Source organism: Sinocyclocheilus grahami, unplaced genomic scaffold (genome assembly GCF_001515645.1).
Source record: "Sinocyclocheilus grahami isolate Dianchi unplaced genomic scaffold, SAMN03320097.WGS_v1.1 scaffold80.1, whole genome shotgun sequence".
NCBI lineage: Eukaryota > Metazoa > Chordata > Actinopteri > Cypriniformes > Cyprinidae > Sinocyclocheilus > Sinocyclocheilus grahami.
Genome location: NW_015505259.1, coordinates 1,669,911 through 1,678,745, shown reverse-complemented (window position 1 = coordinate 1,678,745; position 8,835 = coordinate 1,669,911). Strand labels below are relative to the sequence as shown.

Here is an 8,835-nt window from a genome sequence, read left to right as displayed (position 1 = left end):
CAACTATAGAATTACCACAACAAATTAATTCAAGTACTTTACTATAGTATGGTTCAAAAACACTGTAGTATTTACTATAAATTACTATAGTATTTTTTCATGTGCGAACAGAAAATGCATTTTTCCACAGACTTTTTTGCTCATATTTACCCAGTGTGCCATAATTAGTGGAGGGCACTTCTCAGGGCTTTGTCGGATTAAAAAAAAAGTGATTGGGCAAGAATAGCTAAATGTGGGACAAAACAAGGCACAGGTGGGACTAATTAATCAACTAATGAGTAACGGTGGAAAACACCAGTGCTGTGTTCAAAATCCCCAATATACCTGTATAATATTATGTTGTGATCACAATGGACAGTTTAGAAAATGGATGGATAAATGTATCATTTGGCTGCAGGAGTCATCTTGAGGCAAGATGCGGGAATTTATTCAGCATGATGACCCTCACAGTGCATTTAGGGTATTCTATATCCATTGAGTGTACATCAAGTTAGGTGCATTATGAGATTGAATGAGTGCACTTGATAAGGCCCACTATGGTTTCAGAAACAACTACAAATGTCTAGTGCCCTATTTAAGGGTATTGTCACGACTGGATAGAGTGGCATACACAAGAAGAACGATTCAGAGCTTCTTTATTTATACAAACTGAAGGAGAACTTCAAACGGTAAGTTTAAACTGAAACATAACTTTAGCTCATCAAACTGAAGAGTAACAGTTCTTATCTTAATCCTTTTAGGGAGATCCAGCAAGACGGCGGGAGACACAGAGCCACAGAGATCCAGAGAGGTGATTAGAGGCATGAGGAAAGGTATGCAACCTTGAGACCAGTCGATGAGGGACTGAGGTGAGTAGAATGATATAGTGCTCAGGTAAGTGGCATCAGGTGTTTGTAATTAATAGTCTGGTGATTGTGAACGGGTGTAGGTGGCTTGTGTGGCTGGTGAATCTGTGACAGTACCCCCTCCCCCACGGGCATCTCCTGGTGCCCGTGACCGACGGCGAGGACGACCGCGCCCCCTAAGAGCGGGACGATCTGGGTACGACTGATGGAAGTCGGAGAGGAGTGACGGATCCAGAACATCATCTTTGTCCACCCATGATCTTTCCTCTGGACCGTACCCCTCCCAATCCACGAGATACTGGAGCCGGCCGCACCGCCGTTGGGAATCTAGGATTTCTTTGACTCTGTAGATGGTCTCGTTGGGGTCGACCTCGGGAGGAGGAGGTATCTCGTGCTCTGCAGAAGGAGGGAGAAGTGGATTAGTGTAAGGCTTTAATAAGGACACATGGAAGGTGGGTGAGATGCGGTAGGTGTCTGGGAGTTGGAGTTCGTATGTGACCTCATTGATTTGCCTCGTGATAGGGAAAGGGCCAACATAACGGGGACTCAGCTTCCTGCTGGGCAACCGGAGACGAATATCCCGAGTGGAGAGCCAGACTCGGTCACCTGGTTGGTAAGCAGGTGTTGGGGCGCAACGGGCATCGGCGTAGTCCTTGTGTCTCCGTACTGCCTGCTGGAGATGGACATGTGCTGAGTCCCATACCCTCTCGCTCTCACGGAACCAGTAGACTTCCGAGGGCTCACCAGTCCAGGGGAAGAGTGGTGGTTGAAATCCGAGCATGCACTAGAATGGTGTTAACCCTGTTGTTTCCTGTCGCAACGAGTTCTGAGCGTACTCGGCCCAGGGAAGATACTGGCTCCAGCTGTCCTGGTGTTTGTGACAGTAGGCTCTGAGATACCGCCCGATCTCCTGGATCTTGCGTTCGGTCTGGCCGTTGGTTTGGGGATGATAACCTGAGGAAAGGCTGACAGACACTCCCAGCAGACGGAAGAAACCACGTCAGACCCTAGATATGAACTCTATCCGGAACGATATCTTCAGGGAGACCAAAGATTCGAAAAACATGCTGGAAGAGAGCTTCGGCTGCCTCCAAGACATTGTGTAATCCATTAAGGTAAATAATTTGCAAGTCTTGGAGAATCTATTCACAACGTTGGAGGGTGGAAGATCTGTGGCGAAATCGATTCCGATATGGGACCAGGGTCGGCGTGGAACAAATGGTAAATGGCGTGGATTGGATGTGATGGTGACTATCCCGAGCCATGCTGGGCCACCAATATCTGTTCCGGAGGAGCGAGAGGGTTCGTTGGCTGCCTGGGTGACCCGATCCTGGAGAAGTGTGGATGGAGTCCAGAAGGGTGAGACGTAGAGTGGTAGATACATACAGTCTTCCTTCCAGACCTCCTGGCAGAGTGAGTTCTGTGAGAGTGGCGGCACGAATTTGATCATTCACACCCCATGCAATAGGACATGTGAACACTGTGGGCGAGAATGGGTTCGGGGTTATCAGGAGATGGATCTGGTTGGTGAAGTCATGATAGACCGTCTGCTTTGAGGTTTTTATGACCAGGGCGGTAGGTTACAGTGAATCTGAAGTGCATGAAAAATAAGGCACATCGGGCTTGTCGTGGATTGAGGTGTTTAGCTTCACGAAGGTATTGGAGGTTCTTGTGATCAGTTATTACTTCGAAGGGATGGTGAGCCCCTTCCAACCAGTGCCTCCACTCTTCCAGCACGAGTTTGATGGCCAGTAACTCATCATAATTTTGCTCCGCCGGGGACATCTTTCTGGAGAAGTACTGGTGTTATAATGTAGCCCAGGAATTGAATGGTGGTTCGATGGAATTCACATTTTTCCAGTTTGAGGTAGAGGTGGTGCTCGTGGAGACATTGGAGTACCTGGGAGACACGTTGTTGATGCTCTTCGAGAGTGGGTGAGTAAATGAGAATGTCGTCGATGTAGATGATTAGAAATTGGTTGAGCATGTCACGGAATATTTTGTTCATGAAGTTTTGGAAGATGGATGGTGAGTTTGAAAGGCCATACGGCATAACCAGGTACTCGTAGTGCCCGGATGGTGTTACAAAGGCGGTCTTCCATTCATCTCCCCTTCGAATGCGGATCAGAAGGTAGGCATATTGTAGATCGAGTTTCGCGAAGAGCCGGGCACCACGGAGTTCCTCTAACGAGACTGGCACCAGAGGGAGTGGATAGGCAAATTTTATGGTTTGGGAGTTGAGTGCTCGATAGTCGATACAAGGGTGTAGGCCCTCATCCTTCTTCACTACAAAGAAGAAACTGGATGCTGCAGGAAAAGTGGAAGGACGGATGAACCCCTGATGTAATGCCTCCTTGATGTACTCCTCCATTGCAGCGCGCTCCGGGATCGATAGAGGATAGATATGTCCCTTAGGGAATTTGGCCCCAGGCAGCAGGTCAATCGCGCAGTCCCATGGCCGATGAGGTGGAAGATGGGTTGCCGCGACCTTACTGAACACGTCCTGGAATGCCCTGTAAGCTGCTGGAATTTGGACTGAGCTTTGAAGTGAAGTGACGTGACATGTGGCCAAGTATGGTGACCCATACTCGGAATTAGTGCTCTGCATTTATCCCATCCAAAGTGCACACACACAGCAGTGAACACACACACGGAGCAGTGGGCAGCCATTTTTGCTGCAGCGCCCGGGGAGCAGTTGGGGGTTCGGTGCCTTGCTCAAGGGCACCTCAGTCGTGGTATTGAAGGTGGGAGAGAGCGCTGTACATTCACTCCCCCTGCCTACAAGACTCGAACCGAACTTACAAGTCCGACTCTCTAACCATTAGGCCACGACTTCACCACATCCACTGGAACTGTACATTCACTTCCCCCACCTAAAATCCCTGCCGGTACAAGACTCGAACCCGCAACCTTTGGGTTACGAGTCCGACTCTCTAACCATTAGGCCACGACTTCCGTGGTGCGATGGCGCACCAACCCCTTAACTCAATGGTTTTCCTTGGATATTTGATATGAGGTGGCATTGCGGTGTCGTTGAGAAGCTGGACTCTCAATAGTGGTCGAGGAGAGCGGTATGGAGGGATTAGCTCGGCCTGGAAGAGGGAGATCTGCTAAACATGTCCTGAAACAGCATTCACTCCACCTGAGTATTTCCCCGGAGTTCCAGTTGATATCAGGATGATTTTTAGCCAGCCAGGGACGCCCCAGGACGATATCCACTGTAGCCTCCTCCAGCACCAGGAATGAAATCCGTTCAGCATGAAAGTTTACGATGCAGAGAGTGACTTCCGTGGTGCGATGGCGCACCAACCCCTTACTCGGCGGTTTTCCTTGGATATTTGATATGAGGTGGCATTGCGGTGTCGAGGGAGCTTGATTTGAGTGAGACTGAACCAAGACAGCGCCCTTCCAGACAGTAGAGACATGATGAATGTGATCTTTGCTCGATCATTCACAAACTGATGGGGTTGTAATTCGAAGTATAGTGAACACTGGAGTAAAAAAATTGCTGTAGGCGGCCACCTCACCGGAGTAGGTCACGGGTTTGGCCATGGGACATGCAGAGGCTGACGGCATGACGGGAGGAGGCTGAAAGGACTCGCGGAGTGCTTGGACCAGTTCGGTGAAGGGATCAGGTGTGAGTGGTCTCTGTGCCTCCATAGCAAGCTTCAATCTGTTAAATATACACTTCTGTTTTTGGAACTGGTCTTCTGTCATGGCTGGATAGAGAGGCATACACAGGAAGAATGATTCAGAGCTTCTTAATTTATACAAACAGAAGGAGAACTTCAAACGGTAAGTTTAAACTGAAACATAACTTTAGCTCATCAAACTGAAGAGTAACAGTCCTTATCTTAATTATTTTAGGGAGATCCAGCAAGACGGCGGGAGCCACAGAGCCACAGAGATCCAGAGAGGTGAGTAGAGGAATGAGGAAAGGTATGCAACCTTGAGACCAGTCGATGAGGGACTGAGGTGAGTAGACTGATATAGTGCTCAGGTAAGTGGCATCAGGTGTTCGCAATTAATAGTCTGGTGATTGTGAACGGGTGTAGGTGGCTGATGTGGCTGGGGAATCTGTGACAGGGATAGGTGGCAATTTCGGACACAGCCCAGGACTAAACATAGGGGATGAAACTGAACTTAAAGAACCAAAACTATACAGACATGACAATACTGCATATGCAATCCCATTTAAATCGTTGAGCAGATGATATAGTGACATGGTGCATGCTTCCAGTTTATAAATGTATTATGTATCCACTGCCAAAGAAGAAATCTTTTTTTTATAGGCTACCATCATAAACGTAATATATCTGCTGTTTTAGAGGAGTGTCTTCAAAAGCTGTGCAGTTATCTTCATTATGATCTAGGATTTATTTCAATACAGGGTCAATAAAGCCATCATGATTAACATTTTAAAAATACAAGATACAATTTAATATAGTTTGTTAGCCACTGCCTAGCCACAATGTAAGCGTCTATTTGAAATACAGCATATGAATTCAGTAATATGAAATATGTATATTAAATACAGTAATATTATTTAATCCACTAGAAAGTTCTGCACTATCAATAGATTTTGAAACACTTATGAAAGATGTTTCAGCCTTCACCTCACCCAGCCATCTTGATCTCACAGAGCCAATACCTTTGCGTCACTCATTCCAGCACACAGACTTTCTTCACATTCACATATGTAGATACTTCACATTGTTTAACACTCTTATTGTAAGAGTCTATAATGATGTCATGGTGCATTTTTAGAATCAGATAGTAATACCATAGAAATTAATATCAGTATATTAAGTAATTACTGTATTTAAATACTTTATAACCAAATAAAGCATAGTTTAAAGAATACCACATAATGTTTCCATGTCCAAAACCCATGATATTACCATTATACCATTCCAAAAACATAGTAAGTATGATACAAATACTACAAACTCCAACGGTATTATACACAAACTAAAATGTGGACATTACTTTTATTGAAATACTTGCTGTTTTGTAGAACAGAAATGCACAAACAGCAATGGCCAAACAGCAATGCCAACATAACATGACAAAAATAACAGCCTAATATTCAGAATACAAAATATCATTAAAAATCTATTTTATTGCTATCGATACTGTATATTTTGCACATTAAAAAAAATTTGTATGTGAAAATGAATAAAATGTGGGGGTTTTTGGTTCTGGTTTAATATAGTTTTCACTGGACCTCAGACCTAGAATCATTATCATACTAGAGTTAATGATTGACGTCTGAGATGTCTTTGACCCTTATTCTGGAGAAGTGAATGATTCAGCAAAAACTCAAGTAAATTTTCCTAATCCACATAGCAGATTAAATTCATTACCAAGTGAAGTAAAATTAGATTAAAATATCTGCACTATTATATTAGACTATTCATCAGTAAACCTATTAATTAAACAACAATCAGTACAGTGTAGCAGCAAATGATTAAAAAAGCTGACCTTCTTCTTGATCTGTTGATCTGATTTGTGATCTACCATTTCATTAATGGTTCTGCATATGGATCACATCACATATGTTAGCCTTTAGTGATATTTCACCCCAAAATGAAAATTCTGTCAAGTTGTTCCAAACTTATATGAGTTTCTTTCTTCTGTTGAATACAAAAGATATTTTAAGAAGGTGTGTAACCAAACATTTGCTGGTAGCCATTGACATAGTATAACAAAATATTATGGAAGTCAGTGGGGACCAGCGACGATTTTGTCTTTCTTCTTTGAGAGAGATTATTTGTAAGATGAAATCATCTGCTTGTTGCATAGACCTCATAAAAAAAATCTTACGTTCCCCCTCATTTACAAAAAAAAAAGTTTTTGAAACCATCGGACCTAAAATTCAAATAATTATAAATAGCAGTATTTCCTTTAGAAGTTGTACCTCAGAATGTTAAACATGCAATAGTGGAACCATTGAAGCTGTTAATTGCAATCTTTTCCTAGATCTACATGGTTTTTAAGAAGTGTTCCAGTCTGGGTTTAAATCCCTTCACAGCACTGAAACAGCAATGGTAAAAGTTTTTAATGATCTGTTACTAGCCACTGACTCGAACGATTGTGCTGTTCTCATGATACTGTACACCGTAACATCTTGATTTCTGATTTATTGCATTGTGTTGGCATTAAATGTACTGTTTTGGAGTGGTTTCGATCTTATCTGTCTGACATAAGTTTTTCTGTCTGCCATGAGGATGTTGTGTCCTCCTCACAATCTGTTCTTGGACCTATCCTGTTCTCCTTATATATGCTTCCCTTATTTGCCAGAAGTATGGCATCTCGTTTCACTGCTATCCAGTTGATACACAACTTTCTCTGCCTTTGAAACAGAAAGATGCAAATTCCATAGCACCATAGATGGACTTTCTTAAGGATATTAAAGCCTGGATGGCATTAATCTAGATGTCCTCTTATCTAGATCTAGGTGCTATAAAACCATAAACCTGTGTTATTATAGACACTGACTTTAAAGTGGATAAACAAATTAAACCAGTTATACTAGCTTTTGCCAGTTGAAGGAATTATCCAACGTCAAGTCTTTCAATGATTTTGAAAGGGATAAGCATATTTTTATCTTGACCCACCTGAACTTCTTTAATGGCCTTTATGTGCATATTAACCAGGTCTCCCTCACATGTTTGCAGATGGTACAGAATGCTGCTGCTTGTTTGTTAACAGGAACGCAAAAGCGAGAATATATTACACCAATATTGGTGATCACTGTCTTCCTGTTCACCCCTTTGAATTGATTTACATTTGTTTGTTTTAGCATTCAAATCGTTAAAAGGACTAGTACCAAGATATCTTTCTTATTTAATACTCATCTGAACACCTCTGATTGGCCATTGCCTTCATAAGCTCAGCAGACTCGTGTGTGATTGGTTATAATGCACAACACTGTAAAAACGCATAAAAATCATGGCGCAACATTGAGCAGATCTAAATTTAATGCTGCGGTCAACGCTTTTCATTTCATTTTTATTTTTATTCGCAACAGCCGTAATGCATTTAGTTTAACTTTACAGCAGCATTTGTGTGTGTGTGTTGCCATAGTTTCTACAAATGGAAACTTGAGGATAGTGCAGATATTACGTCACTGATAGGTGACAATGACCAGGGCAAAGAGTAGGGGAGAGCGAGGCACAAAGTAACACTTTTTGACTTTCTTAAATTGTGTAAATCCACATGGGGTTCAGAGTATAATTTTATAATCCACAGTAATTTCACACTTGTCTAGTACAAATATATTGCTTTGTTTCATATTTACAGTGTATAAGTTTTTCTTTGTTTACCCTCAAAAATTGGAAGTGAAATGTGACAACATGCCCCATAGACGGGGTACATTGTAACATCTGAGGGGCACATTGTAACATGACCATATAACAGCTTAAAATGTTATCTGATCGCATGAAAAAAATATACAAGACAAACTAAAATATTTAGTAACAACCTGCGCACTTTGCCTATGTCTACTAATACACTACTTTCTTTTTCTATTGGTCTCTGGAATTGCCAGTCTGCTGTAAACAAAGCAGATTTTATTACTTCTATTACAAGTCATTCAAGACTAAACTACATGGCCCTGACAGAGACTTGGATCAAACCAGAGGACAATGCTACACCTGCAGCACTCTCAAATAATTTATCTTTTTCCCACTCCCCCCGTCTGACTGGAAGAGGTGGAGGTACTGGTCTGCTTATCTCTAATGATTGGAAATGTACTCCTTTAACCATCTCTGAGTATCAACAGCTCCTTTGAATTACATTCAGCCACTATTACCCACCCTCTTAAAATCCATTTTATAGTTGTTGATCTACCCCCAGGACCACTAGGTAACTTCGTGGAAGAATTAGATGTGCTGCTCTCTGAGGATGGTACTCCCCTAGTTATGCTTGGAGACTTCAACATCCACCTAGATAAACCTCAGGCTGCAGACTTCCACACTCTGCTTGC

The 8,835-nt window shown here is 42.7% G+C and overlaps 1 pseudogene; it reads left to right on the top strand.

The window, feature by feature from the left end:
- The first annotated feature begins 4,774 nt into the window (after positions 1 to 4,774).
- The window catches only part of LOC107586367 (coiled-coil domain-containing protein 37-like), a 14,783-nt pseudogene continuing 10,722 nt past the window's right edge, over positions 4,775 to 8,835 (top strand).